Source organism: Vicia villosa, unplaced genomic scaffold (genome assembly GCF_029867415.1).
Source record: "Vicia villosa cultivar HV-30 ecotype Madison, WI unplaced genomic scaffold, Vvil1.0 ctg.002157F_1_1, whole genome shotgun sequence".
Classification (NCBI taxonomy): domain Eukaryota; kingdom Viridiplantae; phylum Streptophyta; class Magnoliopsida; order Fabales; family Fabaceae; genus Vicia; species Vicia villosa.
In genome coordinates, this window is record NW_026705855.1 from 231605 (window position 1) to 240499 (window position 8895).

General features: G+C 37.5%; 1 non-coding gene across 1 annotated transcript; it reads left to right on the forward strand.

Moving 5' to 3' along the window:
- The first annotated feature begins 509 nt into the window (after window positions 1-509).
- Window positions 510-616, forward strand: LOC131638068 (small nucleolar RNA R71). Its single transcript, XR_009294585.1, has one exon. It is a non-coding gene; the product is annotated as a small nucleolar RNA R71 (small nucleolar RNA).
- The last annotated feature ends 8279 nt before the right edge of the window (window positions 617-8895 follow it).

Consider the following 8895-nt stretch of genomic DNA (forward strand, 5'->3'; position numbering starts at 1 on the left):
CTTGACCAGGTGCGTACAAGGCATTATTGTTCTTATACGAGAAGTTACGGTGATTTTTCCATCTTGGGTTATATGTGTTTGAGTAAGGGTTTCCTTGAGCATAGTTTACTGGTTCGGGGGAAACTCCTGCCAAAAGATGGCACTCGGGGGAAGCATGTCCAGACATCCCGCATATTTCGCAATTTGGGGAAATAGCAGCCACGGTGGCTACAGGTGCTACAGTGAGGTTTTCGATCTTCTGAGTTATGGCATCAACCTTGGCGTTAACGCGGTCGAGGCTACTTATATCGTACATACCACTCTCCGTTGAAGATTTCTCTCTAGAAGTTTTCTCCGACTGAGCTCCTTCGCTTCCCCATTGATAATGGATTTGAGCCATACTTTTTATAAGTGCGTAGGCATCAGCATACTCTTTGTCCATCAGTGCGCCACCTGCGGCGGCGTCAATTGTAAGTCTCGTGTTGTAGAGGAGACCATTCTACAAGGTATGGATAATTAACCATTGTTCTAATCCGTGATGTGGACAGAGTCTCAGCATGTCCTTGTATCTCTCCCACGCTTCGAATAAGGACTCATTGTCTTTTTGTCTAAACGCATTGATCTGGGCTCTTACCATGGCGGTCTTACTTGGTAGAAAATATCGTGCCAGGAAGACTTTCTTAAGTTCATTCCAGGTAGTGACAGAATTTGCGGGTAAAGACTGGAGCCAAGCTCTAGCTCTATCCCTCAGTGAAAAGGAAACAGGCATTGTCGGATAGCTTCCGAACTGACACCATTTACTTTTACAGTGTCTGCATATTGCAGGAACACTGACAAATGAAGATTAAGGTCTTCCATCGAATTTCCAGAAAATTGATTTTGTTCTACAATTGACAACAAAGAAGGTTTTAGCTCAAAATTGTTCGCCTCAATAGCAGGGGCGACAATGCTATTGTGTGGTTCAGCTTGCGAAGGAATGGCATACGACTTGAGAGGACGCGGCTGTTCTCCCATGGTTGATTCTTCAACTGGTTCAGAGATAGGATTAGGAACAAGAGTGCGAGTTCGTCGTAACCGACGTGATACAGTGATAGAACGCTCCGGTTCGGGAATTGGCAGCACTAATTCTTCACTTCGAGAGTGATTACATGGCATGCACAAAGGGAATTAGAGTAATTAAGTTGCCTTAGTCTCTACAATGTAACAGTTAATTACGATGTCGACTAAATTAGTCCCAGGCAACGGCGCCAAAAACTTGATCGCGACAAAGTGGGTATGTCTGTGATTATGACTGCAAGTGCACAGTCTATCGCGTAGTTTTAAAAAGATATCAAATCCACAGGGACTAAGAATCGACCTTGATGTAGTTAATCGTTACTACGTAAATCTAAGGCTATCATTTGATTGATTGAGATCAGACGGGATAAATTAAAGAATAGAATTAATTTAAATCAAGGATAATTGTATCGGTATGTAATAGTCGAACTTCGGGGATCTAGTAAACTATCGATGCGGATCATAATTTAAAAGTAATTTTCTGTAGAAATCATTAGTTTAAAAACCTTCCTCTCACACTCTCGTGTTTATTGATTATGATTTCACTATTAAACCTAAGTGAGCGCTCTCGCTGTATCAATGAAAGCTTAAAGTGATTTTTGAAAACAAATGAAAACTAATTACCCTTAAAGCATTCTCGCTGTATTTAAGGTTAATGCCTAATTTCTAATGTCCAGTTAAAATCTCAAACTTCCGTTTTTATTGATCCTAACTTCTATTGTTTTTAACTCTCGTTATAAAACAGTTTAATTAAGCGTTTAGAAATTTCATCCAGATAAATAAATTTAGTTAATAAAATACATCGATAGCGTCACTAGATTCCCTCGGTTATATGACTTTACATACCAATAAGAGATATTTAGTCGGACATTATTTTAATAGACAGAACAGAACAGATATAGCAGGTATAAAATAATCCGGACATAATTAGATACACTAACATAAACAGTAATTAATAATAAATGCTAATAAATAAACCTGAATTAAATTTGCAGACTGAATATTGAAATAGAGCAGCACTAGTTCTTGAATCCGGTATTGGAATTAAGTTCTAAAAATAAATCTGATGCTAAAAACTAAAACTAAATCTAAAGCTAACAATGAAAACTTAATCGCAATAGTATATCCGGTGTGGAAATTTATTGCAGGAAGTGGGTAGGGAAGAAGTAGCAGAACATGAAAATTGCAGAAGAAAATAATATGCCGGCAGTAGGTTAAAGTACGTCCCCCTTTCAATTAATCTTTACGGGTACTTATAGAGCTGCCAATTCATGGGTGTGATCTTGTTTCGTAGCAGCAGCTATTCTTTCGGAGGAGAAAATGGCGGAGAAAAAACTAGGAACGTCTCTTCTAGGCTTGAGTGTGTGACTAACGTCACACACTAGTAAATTGAAGGGTGCCGACCGGCAGGAGGGGAGTGCCATTCGTCAGGGCCTCCTGATGACGTGCATCTCCTTCTTCATCCTGGGCTTTTGGTTCATGGGCCTCGGTTCTTCTTATTTGCGCCCCTCATCAATTAAGGCACCTCTTTTGGTCTTTTTCTCTTCATTTTGGCTCATGTTTTTATTATTTTCTTTTGCGAGCTCCGATTCAATAAATTCCTGAAACAAAAACAAAATACCAGCATAACACGAAATAAAATAATAAAATTGAAATAAAATAAGATAATAATACATGTAAATTAAGCTAAATATACGATATGTTTTCGTGTTATCACACCTTAATTCAAGTGCTTCAAGTCTTCCATGTCCATGTTCATCTTCAACCTTTTGAACACATCATTTATGACTCCCTTTGTCAACAAATCAACCACTTAGTCGTCACTTTTGAAATATCTCAATCTCAACTTTCCTTCATTCACAAGTTCCCTCAAGTAGTGACTTCATCTTAATATATTTGTTCCTCCCATGTGCAATTGAGTTCTTAGCAAGATTAATTGCGGAAACATTGTCAACTAGGAGTGTAGCAGCCTCATCCTCATTGTTGCCCAGCTCCATCAATAGATTCATTAGCCACACGTCTTGGCACTCACATAACAAAGCGACAATGTACTCAATCTCATAAGACGAGAGTGCTACCACTGGTTCCTTCTTTTAACACCATGAGATTGGTGTTCTATCAAACATAAAGATGTATCCAACTGTAGACTTACGATCATATTTATCTCCGCATCAATTAGAATCGGGGAAACTGAGCAAAGTGCATTTTCTGCCCGCATTCGTTACGAGAAAGAGAATTTCGCAGTTAATTGACCCTTTTGACGTATCTTAGGACTCTTTTGACTGCTGTCAAGTGAGACACCTTCAGTCTCTTCATGAATCTACTTGCAATGTCGACACTAAACGCAAGTCCAGTCACGTATTGCACAATAGCGCATGGATCCAATCAACCTTCTATATTGGGTTGGATCAATGTTTTGCTCCTCTTCATTCTTTGACAGTTCTAACATTGGTTCTGCTGGTGAGTGACAGCATTATAATGCTCCATTTCACACTTGTTCAATATCTCAAGAGCATATCTCCTTCTATGCATAAGCAGTCCCCTTTTGGACCTTTGAAACTCAATGCTAAGGAAATAAGTCAATAGACCAAGGTCCGTCATCTCAAATTATTTCATAAGCTCACACTTGAACTTAGAAATACATTTCTTGTCACTACCGGTAATCAACAAGTCTTTTATGTATATACATAGAATGATCACTCCTTCACTTGTATTCGTCTTCACATAAACACCGTGTTAGGATACACGTTTCATGAAGCCAATCTTCTTTAGGAAACCATCTATCCTTTTGTTCTAAGCTCTTGGAGCTTGCTTCAAACCATATTACGTTTTTCTCAACTTGTAGAACATTCTTTCTTGGTTTTTTACAGCAAAATCAAGGGGTTGCTCTAAATAAACATCCTCTTCAAGAGGGCCGTTCAAAAACGTATATTTCACTTCCATTTGATAGATGGGCCAATTATTGTTATACGCAATACCAACAACTAGAATTATGGTTCCAATTCTAGCAATTGGTGCAAATACCTCTTCAAAGTCTATGCATTCTCTTTGCAAAAATCCCTTTGCACCTAATCGAGCCTTTTGCTTGATTATTTCACCTTGGAATTTTCCTTCACCTTATAGACCCATATAACACCAATCGACTCTTTCCTTCTGGTAGATCATATAACTCCCAAGTATTATTTTTCTCAATCAATTCCAGCTCCTCTTTCATAAAACAAATCCATTTTGAATCACTCAAGGCCTTTTCCGTCTTAACAGGTTCGAATTTAGCCATAAGCATAAAATGGACAAAATCACCATCATCATTGACTTCGTTGTCTCAGAACATCCCATAGTCTCGAGTCTTTGAGGAAAACCTCTTTTCTTTGTTGTCCTTCTGACATTCTCTTCATTTAGGGTTCGACATGTTGTGTTTTTACACTTCTCGGTTCTGCAGAATCTAGAACTTCGAAGGTGTAAGTGATTACAACTTTCTGGTAACTAGTTAACGTCTCCACGTAACCAGTTAACGACTATCTGTAATTAGTTATAGGCTACTTCAATGGCCACAACTCATCGAGAACCATGTCTCGGTTGATCAAAATTTTCTTCTTGCAGCATCATACAGTTTCTAACCACCAGTAGAGCGGGACCTAACAACTATCATCAATTCACCCTTATCGTGCAGCTTCTTTCTAAGTTGTCCCAGAAGATGTCGATACGCTACGAAACCGAAAACTCTAAAACGGTTCAGATTCGGATTGATTCCACATCATGCCTCTTTCGCTGTTATCTTCTCAAGCTTCTTTGTTGGACACATATTCAACAAAAGGCAGTTATGGATACCATTTCTCTCCATAACTCTTTCGGAAATTTCTTCCCCTTCAACACGTTTCTCACTATGTTCATAATTGATCGATTTTTTCTTTTGGCAACATTGTTTTATTGCAGTGTATAAGGTGGTACTACCTCATGTACTATGCCTTCTTGATCACAAAACTACACAAAGTCATTTGAGACATATTTGCCTCCTCTGCCTGTTTTGAGAACTTTGAGCTTGTGACCGCTTTGCTGCTCAACCATGGACTTGAACATCTTAAACACTTCGAATACCTCATATTTTCTCTTGACTATGCATGTCTATATATTTTTACTATAATCGTCGATAAATGTGAAAAAAAATATCTATTGCCACCAACCGAATCAACTTGTATCGGCCCACACACACATTGAAACACACCACCTTAAGGTGATGCTTGGTTCTACAACTCGCCTCCTTGCTAAATTTACATTTGTATTGCTTCTCTTGTACACACTCTTCACAAGTTCAAGTCGGTATGTTGATGGATGGCAACCCAGTTACCATTTCGTTCTTTTTCAATGCATTGAGATCTCAAAAATTGATATGCCCTAGACGTTACTGCCATATTCACTCTTCTCGACTAGCCATTGTAGCAAGATATATACATGTGCTCCATAACTTTCCGCTGAACTTTGAAAGTTCTATTGGCAGTCATATGAGCTTTAAGGATCAAAATTTAATTTGCATCCATAACACATAACACCTTCTTTTCCATGTGAATCTTGTAACCCTTCTCAAGGAATTGGCCAATGCTTAAAAGGTTACAATTGATTTTCGGAATGTACAATACATATTTGATCAAGGAATGCACATCATCCATCTTCATGGTCAAAACATCACCGATTTCATTGGCTGCTAAAGTGATGTCATCCGCGAATTTCACTTTATACTTCATGGCTTGATTGATTTTGACAAACCAATCCTTCCTCCCTGCCATATGAGTTGTGCAGCTGGAGTCCAAATACCATTTATCACTTTTTTGAACTCCCTTTTTCGCATTCATCATAACATTTTTCGTTCATTGTAATTGATTGCTGCATGTATGTAACCGGTTACAACACGTTTCTACAGAGTTCCTGGAACAGTTGTTGCTACTGTCCTGAAGCCTAATACCGCTGCATTCTCTTTATGTGATCATGACCAATAGTGTGTTATCATAATCAAACTATTGTATTGCAACCTTGGCTTCATCTGATTGAGGTTTTTTCTTGTTCGCATTGCATTATCATGCACAATGACCAAGCTTTTGACAATTGTAACATTGCATATTGCTCTTGTCAAACTTTCCATTTTCATATCTAAAGTTCTCTTGACCACCATTCTTGTTGCAGTTTCTCTCACCCTTTTTAAAATTCGAGCTCTTTGAATTTTGAGACTCTCTTGCACCAAAATGTGAAAAATCCCTTTACTATTAATAGGCCATTTTCCTTTTGACTTCTTGTTCTTCTCATTGAACTGAGCTTGCAAAGTGATATTTTCCTTTGCCTTGTCGTTATTTCTCTCCTCCATCCTTTGCTCATGAGCCTCAAGAGAGATTTGAAGCACCCATTTGCTCAACGTCATAAGATCCTTCGATTCCTTTATTGCAACCACAATATTGTCAAATCTTGCAGTCAAAGAACATAAGATTTTCGATACAACATTCTTCTCAGTAACATTTTCTATGCATGCCTTGATTTGGTTCATTAATCGAGTAATTCTCAGCACGTAATTGTTTATCGTCTCATTTTTCTCCATTTAAATCAATTCAAGCTGAAGTTTGTGAGTTTGTAACCTCACCACCTTCGCTTTGTCAGCTCTAAAATATGCCTATTCTAGAATTTCCAATGCTTGCTTCGATGATTCGCAATCACCAACCTTTTAAAAGTTGTCACCATCCACGCATTGATGTATCAAGAATAGCGCCTTGAATTCTTTCTTCTTCTGTTACTTATGTGTTGCTCGTTGTGCATGTTGCACCTTCTACAAGGGGATCCACCCCATTCTTGAACACTTCAATAACATCTTGGTAGCCAAATAACATATTCATTTTCTTATACCATTTTTCATAGTTCTTTGCATCAAGGATGGGTAGGTTTGTAATGATTTATGCCTCCAAGACATTTATACAAATGATTGGGATATAAAACAACAAGTCACATAAGCATACATATAAAAGGTCGGGCCTGTAATCGGTTACACAAAACTTGTAACCGGTTAGAGTTGTTGTCATACCCCAAAATTTGCCCACCATATTTTCATATTTAAACTCAGCTGGATGTCAGAAGCACAAGATTTGATTGAATGCACACTCTCCTAATCAACTACCCTCCAACTAGGGTTTTGTTCTTCTCAAGGAGAAATCAACTTCCGACGCCACAAATGGACCCCACGGCCCCTCATATGATTCAATGGATTCTCCCCTCAAGTTTCAAGTTCTGGTTCCTAAGATTGCTTAATCAACTGCTCAAATGATCAATGGGCGACTGGTTTGACCTAAAAGTCAATTGTGGTCACAGTACAGTCAAAATTCCTGATTTTTGGTCAACATCCTCATTTTGAAGTATCATTCATCATTTGATCAAGGATTGATCATGATTCATCAAGAAAAGCTCCAAAATCATCAAAAACCTAAGTTTCTAAATTAAGATTTTTAAGGAAAAAGTCAACTGAACTTTGACCAGCCAAAACTTTCACATGGAACATCAGAAATTTTCCATCCAAAGCTCATATTTAAGGAAATTGAATTCTCTACAACTTTGTCTCTCACATGCCAAGGCTAAAAATGCTTCATTTAAGAGATATGGTCCAAAACATTACAGGTCCTCCTAGAAGATCGCAAAAAGCAGTGTTTTCTCAGAAGCCATATCATCAAGATAAAATCTCCAAATGGAAAATATGTTCCAAAGGGGATTGTAGAGAACATCATGAACTTTTCAAAAAGTCCTAGAACATTTTCATATCATCAAAAATGAGAAAGTTATGAATAGTGCAAGTTGGCTAAAATTTGAGGAATGCATAAGGGTTAACTTGAGTAATCTTGAGGTTTTTTTCACTAATGGGCCCATCATTTGGATTCTAAACATACCCATGAAGCCTTTAATCCATTATTCTATTTTTATGAGCTTTGTTTATGTTTATTTGAATTTTATTCATGTAAACATTAAATAAACTATTAAAAATATGAAATAAAAGGATTAAATCATAAATGTTATTTCAAATGTTTCTAGAAGCTAAAGATTTGGCCTTGGACAGCAATGAATCGTGTGAAATTGGGTGAAAATTTGACTTAACATAATTGAGACAAAAATAGCAAAATTTCATATGAATCTCGAATCAAATCTCAATCATAAGAATTATATAGATTTGGTTTAGTTTTGTTAACCTAAGTGAATCTCTTATAAATACATGACTCTCAAATGCCACAGAAAGGAAGAGGATTCGGGTTCCAAGCTCCTCACAAAAGTTTCAAAACGTCAAGAATAATTAAGATCTGAGTTCCAAGATTAAAGCCAATGCAAGGTGTTGTGGAGGTTCAGCCGTATTCCTGGACGTTTTCTAGAGCTTTCTGGATCATCCCTGAGGTTTCACACATTCAGATTCGACTCCCATACGCTACGGTTTGCCAAGTTTCGTTTGAATCTGATTCCATGAATTCATGCAGTATTAATCAATTTTGTTTGCATATTAATGCTTAACATGATGTTCTTAACATATTTGCATAGTTCGATTGAATTTTAGAGGCTGGAATTTACTTATGCCATTGTTATGATTCTAAATCCTCTAAACAGGGGTTTTTGCATAGGGACAATTTTAGGCGAAATTGATGAAACTATTGAATTCGTGGCGTTGTTTATGCTTGGTCTAGATTGTTCGTGGGCATCGTTTGATGTTGATTTGCAGGTTTTCAGGGAAAGGGCTATGGCCACGCGTGGAAACTGTGGCCAAAAGCTTGTATGTTCTTTAAAGCTCAACGAAGAAGACGAGTCTAGGCGCCTTTTTGTTTTTAATTTTCTTAAGTTATTTTTTGTATTATA